At 36.9% G+C, this 15,522-nt stretch overlaps 1 protein-coding gene across 2 annotated transcripts in view; it reads left to right on the top strand.

The window, feature by feature from the left end:
• Positions 1-14,601, top strand: part of LOC131158302 (pentatricopeptide repeat-containing protein At3g16010) — a 35,775-nt gene extending 21,174 nt beyond the window's left edge. For both annotated transcript variants that reach the window (XR_009137443.1, XM_058113070.1), the window contains one exon: positions 13,973-14,601. The gene's annotated coding sequence lies outside the window, so the exon portion shown is untranslated. The remainder of the gene's footprint in view (positions 1-13,972) is intronic.
• The last annotated feature ends 921 nt before the right edge of the window (positions 14,602-15,522 follow it).

Genomic DNA, 15,522 nt, shown 5'->3' with positions numbered 1-15,522 from the left:
GCAATTAGAGTTCAGACAATGTGATAGAAACAGTTAGCAAATTTTGAGGACGAAATTTTATAAGGAGGGGAGATTGTAGTAACTTGAACAAAAATAAAATAAAATAAAATCTTGGAGGAGATATTTTTAAATATTTATATATAAATATCTTTTTAGATATTTTTATATTACTTAAGGGTTAGTTATTCCTCATCGTAACCAGCCCTTAGACGTATCATAATTGCTCTCTCCCACTCCTCGTGTTACCAACTTCTATGCGACGGCCGACCAACTCTCTCGACTCGCCCACCCAGGCGCCTCCACCATATCAGCTCGCTCCCATCTCGGCATCCGGACCCCCTCTCCGTCACCCTCGCCACTCAGTCCCTCCCCCCTCCCCAGTACCTCCCCCCAAATCTCGACCCTCCCCTCTCCGTCCTGCGCTCCAATCTCCAGCTCGCTCGTCCCGACCGCACACCCGAAACGCTCCATCGCAGATTCCTCGACTCGACCTCACTCGACTCCACGGCTCCTCCGGGTCCACTCCGAGTCCCCCCATCCTCCACACGCACCCCTCCTCTCCTCCTCTGCCTCGCCCCAACGCCACCCCTCTCACCTCGCACATATCCCCCCTGCCGTCTCCGCCCCGATCGCAATCCCACCCCCTTCTCCCCCACTCAGCGGGGACCCACCATCTCACGAACGAAGAGAACTCCACCCCTCCAATGGCCGACGAACGACACAGGACTCAAACCTCCTATCACGTTCTCCTGTCTTCTCTGCTACCTCTCTCGCCCAATCACTCCCCTCCAGGACTCGATCTCTCTTCTTCTCTATAAAAACCTGCGAATTCACTCACTCTCTCTCTCTCTTCTCTAAGATCTCAGGCGTTCTCGTTGCCCCGAATTAACGATCCCACTTTACTCGTGGATCAGCGGGTGAATTCTCTACAAGTCCTACGGATTAGAATTTTCGATTTGAGGATTTTCGTTTCCGGGTTTTATCCCTGAAGTTGAGTAGGGTCAAAACGAGCCTAGTGACGTTGGTGGGGGGTGGTGGTTTTTTTGTCGATTTGTACTAAATAGGGTGATATTGACGTATGATCTTTTGGTTTTAGGATTTAGGAATCCGTGTGGCCGTTTCGAGCCGTTTGGAGTCGTGTTCGGTATTTGGGAACAGGTAAGGGGATTTGTTTATATAAGTTATTTTTAGAATTTGATTCGGTAGAACTATAGGTTATGTTTATATGGATGTTTTGGTTACTTGTTTGGAAAATTTCACCAGGTGAGATCATGGTTCGAAATCGCGGTCGCGGGTAACGTCGCGAAACGGTCGCGGGTGTCGCGGGTCGCGGGAGACGCGGGTGTTACGTAACGGGAAGCGGGCGTAACGGTCGTGAATTTTTTTCACGCATGCACAACCATGCCAAAATTAAAAAATAAGCATGAAATCCATTAATACATGATTTTTAATGAATTTTGAAGGCTTTTTTTCAACCTACAAATGCTTTTTAATAGGCATTATGATTTTTATATTAATTTTAGTGCGCTGTTTACAAAAAAAAACATATTTTTTTTATAGTTTACATTACTTTAATGAGTAAAAAGATGTAGAAATGTAAGAATCAATTAATTAAAGTCATAAAGTTACTAAAAATGAATCAATACTCAATAGACTTAATACTCAATATACACATTACACTACATGAATTTAAAAGTGATTAATATCAAATATCAATAAATAGTTGAAAATACATGAATACAATATTACAAATTTGTAACATAACACATGTCACCACCAAAAAGAATGACGTGGAGGGTCTTCATATTTGCATCTGTATCTTGGGATTGGGATGGGAAATTATCTCCCCATCCTTGTGAAATACATAGTTTGAATGAACCTAAGTTTACGTCATTTTGTTGTTGCTCTTGAAAATGTACTGGTGATGAAAATTCTCCTGAATAATGTCTATAAGTTGGGGCAGGGGCTGGCTCTGGGTAGTGTGTAGAAGAAGACTCACTAGATCCTGAGATTCCTGATCCACTGGGATAAAAATGTGAGTCACGAGATGCATAATGTGGATATGCTGGATGAGATCCATATGATTGTGATGATGAACCATCTAAACCAAAGTTCGCCAAAACTACGAACCACACCATATGAATCTTCAGTAGAATCGTTAGGGTACCCACGAGCACTCCTTCTCCCTGGGTTGTGAAGATTGGTTCCTTGGAGGAATACCCAAGTCCATAATTTTCAGGTATGTCATGTAGTCCATAAGGATCAGAAGGATATATATCCTTCCAAATGATGTCCCTGTATCATATCCATAATTATAATTCTACACCCGCCGCCTCCACCACCACCACTCGCCACCCCCCCCCAACCCCCAGCTCCAGCACCACTATTACCCATCATCATCACTTGGTGGGCTCAAACCAAGATTGTCATCACTTTGTGTACGTTCAGGGCTTGAACTTGAATCATCATGCGCGTTTATTGGTGTTGATCACCTCCTTCTGTAGTACCACCAACCTCTTCATTTAACCAATTTGAATTGTCCTGACCGTCGAGTAGTGGTGTCTCTCTCTCCTCTAACCATTGACTTAAACGGAATCATCTTCTTCGAAAATGTAGTCCAAATTGATAGGATTGAAACCCTCTTCAATTTCTCGTTGGCTTTCTTCTCATTGTACGTCTTAACTTTAACCTCATGTTGTAATGTACGAAAACAAGTTTTGTAGTCTCATGTACTTTAATCTATTTCTTGTTTCGTATGGATGAGGCTAAAGGTGCTCCAATTACGCTCACAGTTCGAAAGCTGATGTGGTCTGGCTAAGAACTCTAATTGCTATTCTTTGGAGTTCAGGAGCACACAAGCCATAATGAATCCACCATTCAGCTGCCATTAATAATTAAAAAGAGTTTTATATTAGTATAGCGTATTTCAAAAGTCAAATTTGAACACAAAGAGAGAAAATAGAGTAATTTTCCATTATTTAGCTATATAGTCATATTACCAGGATTTGTTTGTTTCACTGCCCTTTGAGCCAATGGGGTTCCAAAAGTCTCTTGCCTATCTCGATATAGCAACAACTAAAAAAGGATGATGTGAAATAAAATTAATTAATTAGATGTATTAATAATTATTCTTAAAAAGTATTACAGAATACTAGAACAATTCATTATTCAATTTAATGGAACCAATACTTACTTGATTAATCAGCCCGAATTTGAGTATCTATATCGGGGACCAACTTGGTTATCACTTTTTTAACTCCATCCATGACTTCTCTAGCAACTTCAGGAGAGGGTGGGGCACCATAAAGAAATTGTGGGTTCAAAAAAATACCCTACAATTAAATTTAGAAACATATTAATCAATAGTTTTCTAATGCAACTATGCATAATTTAAAAGTTAAAATAATAGAAATTGTATTTGATTTACACTTACCAGCAGCGTGCAAATCTTGGTGCAACTGAAAACTCCACCGGTTGTCAATAATTTTCCAATAATCTTTGTAAAACCGGCAATCTTTTTGAATGGCCAACTTCGCCCTATCAATTGCCTCGTATATGAAGCCCATGTTGGTTTTTCATCACCATCAACCAATTTAAGAACTTTCACCAAGGGTTCTTGCACTTTAATTATATCAGAGGCCTTTTGCCAAACTCTTTGCCTAAGATAATTTTCTTCGAATCATATGCTGGGCCTGATTTTGCCATTCCAAATCTTGAGTTTTTCCAAGCATCAGATGTAAACATTTCCCTTAGTGCTTGTTTATGCCTGACAATAGTCTCCAAAGCAATGAAATTTGTGGCAAATCGAGTGATGGAGGGCGAAGTAACTCTCTATTATTTGTGAATTTCTTCATGAAATTCACTGTCCATGTGTGGTTGTAAATAAATGAGGTTATTGTTCTTGCATCTTCTAAGACCTTCTTCACGTTACTTTTCTTACCAATATCTTCAAGAATAAGGTCTATGCAATGAGCTGCACATGCTGTCCAATAGAGATTGGGCCTCTTCTGCATCAATAATTTTCCTCCTGCCTTCATTGCAGCTTCATTATCAGTCACTACTTGAACAACATTCTCCTCTCCAATTTCTTCAACCACCTCATCCATTAATCTGAAATGAAATTATAGATTCAATAATTACTACTATTTAATTAAAAACATGCAAGTCCATAATACTATTTTGCATATACAATTAAAATTAGAAAATTACCTGAAATAATATTCAGCTGTTCTGCTTGGCACATCAGAGGCATCAACTGATTTGTGAAAACACTGGTGCCTCAATCGCAATAAACTAAAAAGTTTATAATGTGTTTTCTAGTTGGTCCTGACCAACCATCACACATAAGTGTTACACCTCTTTCCTTCCAAATTCCAGCAAAAGAAGCTATATAATTTTTCATTTCTTGATACTCTTGCTCCAAATATAAATTTCAGATATCTCATAGGGTGATGGACCCTTCACCCCCTTTCCAACCTCTGCAGCAATATCAAGCATAGGTTGCATAAATGGAGAGTCAGCTACATTCGCTGGAATCCGATTATAAATTAGGAATTTTCCAACCGCTTTTCCTAATTTACTTCTTAAACCTTTCAGTAACTTGTGTTGAGTTTTGGTTTGTTTCGCACTCTTGCTTCTTTCTAAAATAGGATCCATTGCCTTTAGTCTAGCTTCAGGGGCATCAGGATTGATCCATTGTCGTCCACTACCTCCAGCTTCTCGACCACTATAAGATCGAGCTCCTGCTCTATTGAAACCACTGGTAGCACCACTGCCAGAGCCACCTCCCTCTTCATAAATATTACCTCTTCCAGTTGTTCTTGCTCGAAATCTTTGTCTTTCTTCCCATTGTTGTTGTGATCGCATGCTTTCTTGTCGAGCAAATCTCATACTTTCTTCTTCTAAGTCTTCTTCATCGCTCAAATTCTCAAAATCTCCTCTAATTTGGGCTTCTGCTTCTTCTTGCCTTTTTTGTTTATCTCTTTTCTTCTCAGCATACTGTTGTAGATGTTTCATCATTTGTTCTCTTACTTGTGTGGTCACATTTGAGCATCCAGCTACTTGACCCTTTTTATGTGCCAAGTGTTGTTTCAAGCGTGTAATGCCCCCTTTGATTATCTCCCACATAACTTACACATAATAACATGTCTATTACCGTCTACCGCAGTACCAAAATGCCATCCAATATCCTCACTAGGTAAGTTTTCATTTCTCTATCACGTGACATATTGATAGACTTAATTTGATGATCTCTACACAAAATATAAAGAAAATACAAAGTTACAACCTTTCTACAATGACAGGAATAATATAATTAGTAATTTAGTAAATATTAAATAATAAGTACTAAATAGTCCTAATTTTAAATACTTATTACGTAAAAATAAAGTATAATATTTGATAAAAAGTAATAAGTAATGTTTATTATTTTATATTTAAATAAACAAAATTATAAAATATTAGATATTTTATTACAAAAAAAATATATTTCTTTATCTTTAAAAAGATATTTTATTATTTTTCATAGCTTGATTTTATTTTCATTTATAACTATAGAAATTAACAGGTGAAAAAGATTTTTGCTCTACTTTCATATACATCATAGCATCACAAATAGAGATCCATACATTACAAATTGACTATTTAATTTTTTAAGCATTTTCTCAGTATATGGATTAAAATTAAATTTTTCTATAAATTCCAGTAGTAATTAGTAAAAATCAGATTTATTAATGTATTAACTATTAGGTTAATTTTTTTATTATTAAGTTATCAAATTTTACTTTATTTGATAACTAAAAACAAAAAATAGATGTAAACATTTATTTTACCTAATTTTAAATTTAAGGTCAAAATGATGTATTAAAACTTAAAAAATATTAATAAACAGGGTCACCCTACTCAAGAAATGGCAAGTAGATACACATGTAACATAAAATGGGTGACAGATGTTATTTAATTTTTTTTTATTTTATAATATGAACATTATTCAATATTTTTTCAATAGATGGGAGTGAATATGATATCTTCTTTATCAAAATAACCACTTTGTCCAGCTGACATAAATAGTATGTTAGCCAATTGGTGCCATGAATTAATTTTATTTCTATAAGTTTGGCAAATCCTAAGACTAAATATTATAATAATTGTGCAGAGTATTCCTTAGAATTTGGCAAATCCTAAGACTAAATATTATAATATTGTGCAGAGTATTCCTTAGAATTCTTTAAGAATGGTGAAAAATATAGCTCAATTAAGCCTAGATAATATAAAATGCCATCACATGGATGTCTTGTGTACATACATTATTTTAATGCTTTGTTTAGATGGTGAATGCAGTAGTGGATTATTGATATTCAAATATTATTATAAAAAAGGCTTCAATTATTATTGGTAAATATTAATTATTTACTAACCTTAAAAAATATTAATTATATACTATTAATAATTGCTTGCTATGTCATGGAATTAATTTTCATAATTATCTTTCAAAAAAATATAATACAATTAAAATATTTATAAATTAAGAAAATTTTATTTTACATAATTATTAATGATTTCTAATTTTTTACTCTATTAAATTACTTTTTTTTTTTTTAATTCAATTTAACAAACCTATTTTACAACAAAATATAATTTAAAAAAAAAACAGAATGAAAAGTGCTGTGGGAACAACAAAATATAATTTAAAAAAAAAAAAAAAATATGAAAGTGCTTGGGAACAAACAAATATAATTAAAAAAAAAAAAACAGAATGAAAAGTGCTGTGAACAACAAAATATAATTTAAAAAAAAAAAAAACATAATGAAAAGTGCTGTGGGTGTTGAGTGTTAAGAGTTAGAGTGTCTCATACGCTGGGCCTGGTAGTCGACTCAGAGCGAGAGAGGGGAGGGATTCGAGGGAACTCGAAGGAGCTCGAAGGAGCGAAGGCTGCGAACTGCGAAGCACAAAGCAGAGATGACGCCAAGCTCCGAGCCTCCGAAGCTTAAAACGAGAGGCTGGCTGGTGGCGACTGCGACGACTGGCGGAGGAAGGTGCCGACTGCGACGACTGCTGCTGCCGACCTTTCGCCGGCGCTGGGGACTCGCCAAGTTGCTGGAAACTTGCAAGATGAGTAGATCTGCTCGGTAGCCCTCGGTGTGCTCACTCTCAGGCTTCGAAGCCTTCTTATTGCTTCCGCCAGGCGCCAACAATTTTCAAGGTCAGTTTGTAACTTTCCATTTTACCCTTTGAATGGCAGATGAGTGTGGGGACTGGGGAGGGGGGAAAGCAGCGCTGCTGCCTGCTGCCTGCAACAGAAATCCTTCAGCGAATCTGCGACTGTCGGCCATGTAACGGTCCGTAACGGACGTTACGAAGTGTAACGTTGGAGAATCGGCCGTTACGTGCCGTTACGCCTCCGTAACGGCCGTTACGGCCGTGAATTTTTTCCGAACCGCATTATCGGCCCGTATCGGTTTCGGGGCTTCCGATTTCCGTTACGTATCGGCCGTTACGCTACGTAACGGCCGTTATTTAAAACCATGGGTGAGATTGCCGATTTTTCGGGTGTGCAGTTTTCGGGAAAATTAGAGTTTTGGGTATCGTCTCCGTTTCTTTTGGAAAATCGTTTATTTGAATAAAACTAAAATATAGAGATGACTGTACCTTTATTCTATGTTAAATTGTATTTTCGGATCAATTATCATATGATTGTTTAATTATCCAAATAGGTGTGGCAGAAGAGGATATTTTGTGATGATTGAGTTGTGATGTGTTTAAAATGGTATATAGGAACTGGAGTTCCAAACTGTTTTCAGGAATGGTGGTTACTGACATTCTGATTTCATTACTGTGGGATGCCGGTTTGATTCCGTGGGGTTGAGACATTTCGGATTAAAACTGTGGGGTCATAAGACATGCTGGGTTAATACTGATGGTTGTGAATTGCCGGTTTATGCCGAAGAGTGTGAAAACACTAGATTTGTGCCGGTTTAATACTGTGGGTTAATAATGACGTGCCGTTTGCCGGATTATGGTTACTAAAACGCTGGTTCAATACCGTGGGGTCAATAATGACATGCCAATTTGCTGGAAAATATCGAGGGTTGTGGAATGCAGTTCAATACCATGGGTCAATAATGACATACTGGTTTGCGGGATTATGGTTACTAAAACGCCGGTTCAAAACTGTGGGGTCAATAATGACATGCTGGTTTGCCGGATAATATCGAGGGTTGTGGAACGCTAGTTCAATACCATGGGTCAATAATGACATGCCGGTTTGCCGGATTATACCGATGATTGTGAAATATACTGGAACTGTTTGTGAAAATACTGGAAATGCGAAATACTTTGTTTCTTATTGGAATAACACTCATGTGCCCACACACTAATATAACCCGATTCTCCCTTACTGAGAAGTGTTTCACCTCAATCATACAAATCTGTTTCAGGTCCTTCAGGTAGTCGGACCTAGCGTTCTAGAGGGTTTTGGAGTGTAGTATTCTGTTAGTTTTTGTAACTACTGTTGTGAGTACTAAACTATAGCCGGGATGTCATTTTGGATTATGTTTGATACCTTGGTTTGATGTTTTGTATTATGACAGACTTAATATTCTGGTATGAATGAATATAATATGTTGAAATATGTTCTGCTGCGTTATTCATGTGAATAGTGGTTGTGAGTAGGGTATCCGTGAGCCCTATTGGGTTGGACCCTCATATTTATTGGTATCATGGATGTTTGTATGATATAGACATAGTAGTCAGAGGCGTGAGGCGCGTAATTATTAAAATGGTGTAAAATATCTATTTGGGGTAATTTATATATGAACATATGAATATCTAGTGATATTAGAATTTAAAATGCCAAAACATTCAATAACAAAATTGGAAATTTAATAAAATTGCCAAGACAAAGCCCAAAAGCATCAACAATTCAGCATAGTTCAACATCAAAAGAAAAGAGTACAATAAAAGATTTCAAAATATAAAATCTAAAAATCCTCCTCAATCATCACTCATCACTCATCATCAACTAAGTCGGTGAAGATATCATCATCTTCCTCTTCATCATCAGAACTGTTTTCTCTAACATCTTTTTCCTCTTCCGTCTCCTCTGCACTATCCACTTGGATTTCATCCTCATCTACAAGTTCCAACATTGTGGTCCGACCCCTAGCACTGGTTGCACTACTAGATGAAGCCCTTCCTCTTCCTCTAGATGATGATGGCATATTTGTACTTATTCTTGATCTAGTGTGATGCGGGGGGTTATTTAGTCCAGCAGCTCTAGCAACAGAATCCCAAGTCAAATTATCATCTTCAAACAAGAGTTCATCATCCTCATCAGAATCACCATCCATCCTACAAATCAACCACTCATTACTATCATCAATGTCCTTTAGGAGGATGGGATCAATGGTGTCACGTTTGTCGTATCGACGTCTTAGAGTTCGATTATATTTCACAAATACCAAATCATTCAAGCGTTGTTGGGATAGCCTATTTCTCCTTTTGCTATGAAGCTGCAAAAAGTTTAAAGTAATATGGTTAATAATGATTCTAAAAAGCAGTAGATTGGTAGTTCTTGTTCTTTAATAATTAATCCATGATATACTATTGACTTACATGTTGGAATATGCTCCAATTTCTTTTGCAGCCGATAGCACTACATGCGAGGCTAAGAATTTTCACAGCAAACTTTTGCAAGTTTGAAGTTGTTGATCCATATGCCATCCACCATTGCGCCGTTATAAAATAAATTTTAAATGAATACCTACTAGGTAAATAGCAAAAATAATTTTCAAAAATAAAGAGGTAGTACAAATGCCACTTTACCTAGTGCTTTTGTCTTCCTTTGTCTCACTGCCAAACTAATTCCAAAGACGCCACTACCGGCGTTGTATTTTTCCAACTCATTTGAAACTTTATCTTGCATTTCAATAGTTGGTAGTAACCTTGCAATACATTTGTACAAACCCGTCATAATTTCTTCATCTTGCAAAATGTTGGGGTTTGAATAGAAAAATTCTGGATTCAAGTAGTGTGCAGCTGCATGCAACGGTTGATGGAGTTGGCATCCCCACCTCGTATCAATAATTTCAAATGCCTCCTTGAATTTATCCTCTCTCTCACCAAAAGCCTTAGCTATAGCTTCCTTAGCCCTATCCATTGCTTCATAAATGTATCCCATTGCAGGCTTCTTTTCCCCATCAACCAAACGGAGTACACGAACAAGTGGACCTGTTAACTTAAGAGCATAGACGATGGTACTCCAAAAAGTAGACATCAAAACAATAGTAGCTGCTCTTTTGCCAGCCGCCTCCTTTGCCCATTTAGTAGTATTCCAATCTTCAGAAGTAAACATCTTCCTCAAGTTGTTCTTTTAAAGATGGATTGAACGAAGGGTGATGAAGGCAGTTGCAAATCTTGTAACTGCAGGTCTTAGTAACTCCTTTCCTTTAGTGAACCATCTCATCAAGTTGACAACGCCAACACGATTATAGATATAGCCATTCAAAAAAATTGCCCTTTTCAAAGTTGCATGAATTGAAGGCATCTTCCCAATATCCTCCAAAATTAAATCAATGCAATGAGCAGCACACGGTGTCCAATATAAATGTGGCCTCTTTGCTTCCAACAATCTCCCTGTTCAAAAATCAAGGAATGAAGCCATTAAAATATTAAAATAAACACTATATACACTATAGAAAGTAGTTCTAAAAATAAGTTCTTACCTGCTGCAACATAGTTTGACGCATTGTCAGTTACCACTTGAATCACATTTGATTCTCCAATTTCCTCTACCATCTCATCAAGTAATCTATACATTCTATCTGCATTCTTGACAATATTAGAAGCATCAATAGACTTGATGAATACTGATCTTCTTGGAGAGTTCACTAAAAAGTTGATTATGTCCTTATTAGCAACCGAATCTCTCCAACCATCAGACATAATTGAGCAGCCATATTATGTCCATTCCTCCTTATGGACCTTCAACAACTCTTTCATTCGACTAACTTCCTCCTTTAGGTAAGGAACTCTCACTTCATGATAGCTAAGTGGCTTTATTCTAGGACCATATTGTCCAATCGATTCAAGTGCCACTGCAAAGCTGCTCAAACGTATAATATTAAATGGTATCCCAGCATCATACATCCACCTAGCAAAATCTCCCATTGCCTTTTTTCTTAGTTCTTTCTTGCACGCTTTATTTATTGATGTTTGCTTCATCTTCCCTTCTTTCCTAGATTGAACCGCTTTCTTTGGATCGGGAGTAAAAAACAAGTCTATAGGCCGCTTCTGTTTTGGTTTCTTCAAGTTGGATTGGTATGATCTTTTACTTCCATCACTAGTAAGCACTCTCTTGCCACGAATGTCAATTTCTTGAACTTCATCTTCTTCATCTTCACCGTAATGATCTATATCATTAAAGTCGGGCAATAACTCATTTTTCTCCTTTTCCATATCTTTCTTCAACATATACTCTTTAATCTCCTCACGTACATGAGCAGGGCACTTAGAGCATTCTCTCACATTTCGAAATCCTCCAATAATGTGTTGTTTTGCCCGAAATATTCCTCCCCTTGCGACTTTACCACAAAAATTGTAAGTCAAATTATTTCTATTTTTTTGATCCTCCAAATGTGCATACTTCCATGCAGGATCTTTCTTTGCCGAGGCCTCACATCCAGAACTAGAATCCATTTAAGATTTTAGACTTGGTATCCCGTATCCTAACTGAAAAAACAATGCATCATATATTTAAAATTTAAGACTTACATAATGCATTTCCAAACAAATTAAAAAACAGTAGCTAAATTTCAATAAAAAGAATAAATATTATGTATTAGTTATAATTTATAAACTTACATTAATTAAACTAAATATTATAAATTAAAAAACAGTAGCTAAATTTCTGTAAAAAAAAAAAATATTATGTATTAGTTATAATTTGTAAGCTTACATTAATTCAACTAAATATTATAAATTAAAAAACAGTAGCTAAATTTCTGTAAAAAAAATAAATATTATGTATTAGTTATAATTTATAAGCTTACATTAATTAACCAAATATTTAATTTATAAGCTTACATATAAAGAAGAAGAAGAAGAAGAAAAAGAGCAGGCAGCAGTCAGCAGTCAGCAGCATGCAGCATGCAGCAAGCATGCAGCAGGAAGAAGAAGAAGAAGAAGAAGAAGAAGAGAAGCAGCAGACAGCAGGACGCAAGCAGCAGCAGCAGTAGCAGAAGAAGAAGAAGAAGAAGAGAAGAGAAGCAGCAGGCAGCAGGACGCAAGCAGCAGCAGAAGAAGAAGAAGAAGAAGAAGAAGAAGAAGAAGACTTACAAAGGTTCGAAGGCTTAAAGACGATCTCCAGCTGGTTTGAAATGTTGAAGGCGACGTGACGAACTCACGTCGTGCTCGAAGGCAGTCAGACGAACTCACGACTGCTTTGAAGGCAGGCAGACGAACTCATGAGGGCTCCGGCTGGTTCGAAACGAAGTCGCGCAGGTCGTGCTTCTTCAAAATGTCGAAGATGAACTCACGATCCTGGTCGAAGCTCGAAGACGAAGTCGCGAAGGCTTCCGGCTGGTTCAAAGGCTCGCAAACGAACTCACGAAGGGCTTCGAAGGGTCGAAAGGGGCTAGGGCTCTGTTCGTTGAGGGATACGAGTCTGGCTTGGGCTATTTCTCTCCTTTAAATGGCTTAAAAATACACACGGCGCACCTCACTGCGCCTCGTCTCGCCTAGGGTCGCCTCTTGCAGGTTGCCTCGCCCCACCTGGTATGAGGCGGCAGCCTCTTCACCTCACTGCGCCTTGCGCCTGAGGCGTGCTTTTAACTACTATGGATATAGATACAGGTTAGGTTCTCAAATCACACCCTGGGGCCCACTTTCGGGGTTCGGGGCGTGATAGATTCACCTCATTCTCACTATTGGTACAAGAACCTCAAAAGCAGTCCATGTGTTGACAACAAGTTATTATTGTTATTATTTGGAATTAGGGTTGGTTGTCAAATTCTAGAATTTTCTTTTGAAACACTTCTTTGAGGAGTTGGCCTTTGGAGACTGCCAGTTCTGTATTTTGGTGATGCATCTATTAATAATATTTTGTTTTCAGCTTTGTCAAAGCAAAGACTTGAACCTTCCAGTCACCAAAAATCTAATAGATTGTGATGATCAATATTTTTGCCTTAAATTTTATAGCTTTAGTGACCAAAAATCCTTGACCTTTAAGGATAACAAAGAATAGTTGAGCATTTTGAAGAAAGTACAAACATCTTTCTGCCCATTTTTGATGTGCAATTTCCTGTTTGAAGCTTTTGCTATTTAAACCTTGTGCCCAGCAATTTGGATTTTTTAAGCAAGATTATTTGGAAAAAAAAACTTCTTTAAAAAATTCTCTCTCTCTCTCACTCACTCACTCATAGGATATCTCTCTCTCTCTCTCTCTCTCTCTCTCTCTCTCATAGGATAAGGTCTATCCTTAGAATCTTTTGCTATTGTACATGTGCAATGTAATGGGGAAATGGATGTTTTGGCTATTTATTTAAAGGATTTATTTATTTATTTTTTCTTTTCTTACTGAGAAATTCATATAGAGTTGCTCCTTGATTGGTCATTTATTGCATATGGATGCTATTTCCAGAATCTTGCGATTGAGGGTACTGATTGTGCTTTTAAAACGAATTTCTGAGCATGATAACCGATATGAGTCTCTGTCTAGAAGTCGATACATAGTTGCATGATCTTTTGTAGTTTTGTTATATTCATGTGGCTGTGCTTTATTTATTTGTTTGTGCCATCTTGTCATAGAACTTTCCCTTTTCCCAAATTTATTCAATATATGTAGTATTCTCAAAAAATTATTCCAAATATTCATGTACCATAGATGTAGAATGTTTTGGCATTCACTTAGAATTTGATGTTCAAATTTTGTGCTTTGGTCGCTTAGTCTTTTTTTTTTTTTGGCTCCATGGACAGAAGCCATATTCTTTGGTTTGTGAAGGATTCTAGGTTTGCCTATCCGTGGCATTTAGTTTTGGTAGATTCATTTGGCTTCTTGGCAAGTTTTGGCAATGATTTGCCGAGGGAAAAGGAAACTATATCAATAGGAGGATGAAAATGTTACTGGAGAGCAAGGTGCTACTAATGCCTGAACGCGAGGATAGTGTATCCATTGAAGCCATCAAGAAAGGATGGAGCTAGTTGGTATAGAAAGAAGAAGTGTAAAGAGGAAAGTGCCAGAGACCATATTGAGAAGAGTATCAAAGAGATTTGTGAGGTCTTTCACAGCACCCAATGGTCGAAATTTTACATGGGGAGATAGCATCAATCAACTTAATAAGATGGAATATTTGGTTCTTGAAGGAGGTGACAGATACATGCACACTTTCATACTTTTTCATGATTGAATGTATCGAGAGAGACGTGGATACTCCTTCATGGAGCCTGACCAGGACATGATTAGTTGCAATCATGAGATCTTATCAAACCGCCACCTGTTGTAATTGATATTTCATTTCTAGCAAACATCATTATTCATAATAATGTTAATGTAATTGAATTCTAAGGATTTCAAAATATTTTATAGTAAATTATAATTGCTGTTCTCTTTTGTTTTATTTTCTTTTTTTTTTTTTAAATAAATTTTTACTCTTACATACATTCTATCTTTTTGGAAGTTGCATGTAATGTGAGCTTTGTTGTCTTTACACATGGTCACAATGCAGTTTTGTCAAGAAATTGTTTTTCCAAGCACTTCGTAAAATGATTTCTGCTTTGGGCACCAAATATATATCATTATGAGAAACTTAATAGGTACCTTTTTAATTTGGACACCTGATACACACTTTATAGGTACCTTTTTAATTTAGTTAATAAGGAATTCCAATTTAAGAAGTTCTTATTGATTAATAGCATCTAGAAGTGTTGCATAAGACCAGCTTAGTTATTACTTATGAGCTGACTCAATTTGAGCTCAACCTTTTTTTATCATTAGTTTTAATGTTTGAACTAGCTTGTTGGATATTTGCCGATAAACTTAGGCACGCAGAGGCAAACTACAATGAATTTGCCAATTTGTTTTATCTCTTTGTACTTCGTTGTAGTGCTTTGGATGTGAACAAAAAGAAACAATGACTTTTGTCCTCAAGTAAGTTTCTTCTTGAGGATTTGCAGGGAGATCTAATTTTGAGTTGTTATACATCAAGCAACCAAAGGTTGCGAAGTTTGTTGGCATAGAGTATTTCGTGTAGTGCAAGTTTGTGCACTATTGCACAATTTTGGTGAGAGTGGATAGCCTAAGATGAGCTCTTGGGAAGTTAAAAAGGCTTAGTTAAACAAACCACAATTAAAATTGAGTTTGTTTTCATCTCTCTTCTTATTTCATTTTCTTATTGTTTGACTCTGCTTGTGTTGGTAGATTCAACATATTATAACTTTGAAATTCAATTTACACAAATTATTATTACATCCAATTTGTGAGGTTACGAAGGGACAATCTTACAGTTGATTCAAGGTTTGTCCTCATA

The sequence above is a fragment of the Malania oleifera genome, chromosome 6, assembly GCF_029873635.1.
Source record: "Malania oleifera isolate guangnan ecotype guangnan chromosome 6, ASM2987363v1, whole genome shotgun sequence".
In the NCBI taxonomy this organism is placed as follows: Eukaryota; Viridiplantae; Streptophyta; class Magnoliopsida; order Santalales; family Ximeniaceae; genus Malania; species Malania oleifera.
Note: the sequence above shows the minus strand (reverse complement) of the source record. Positions and strands in the feature narration are given on the sequence as shown.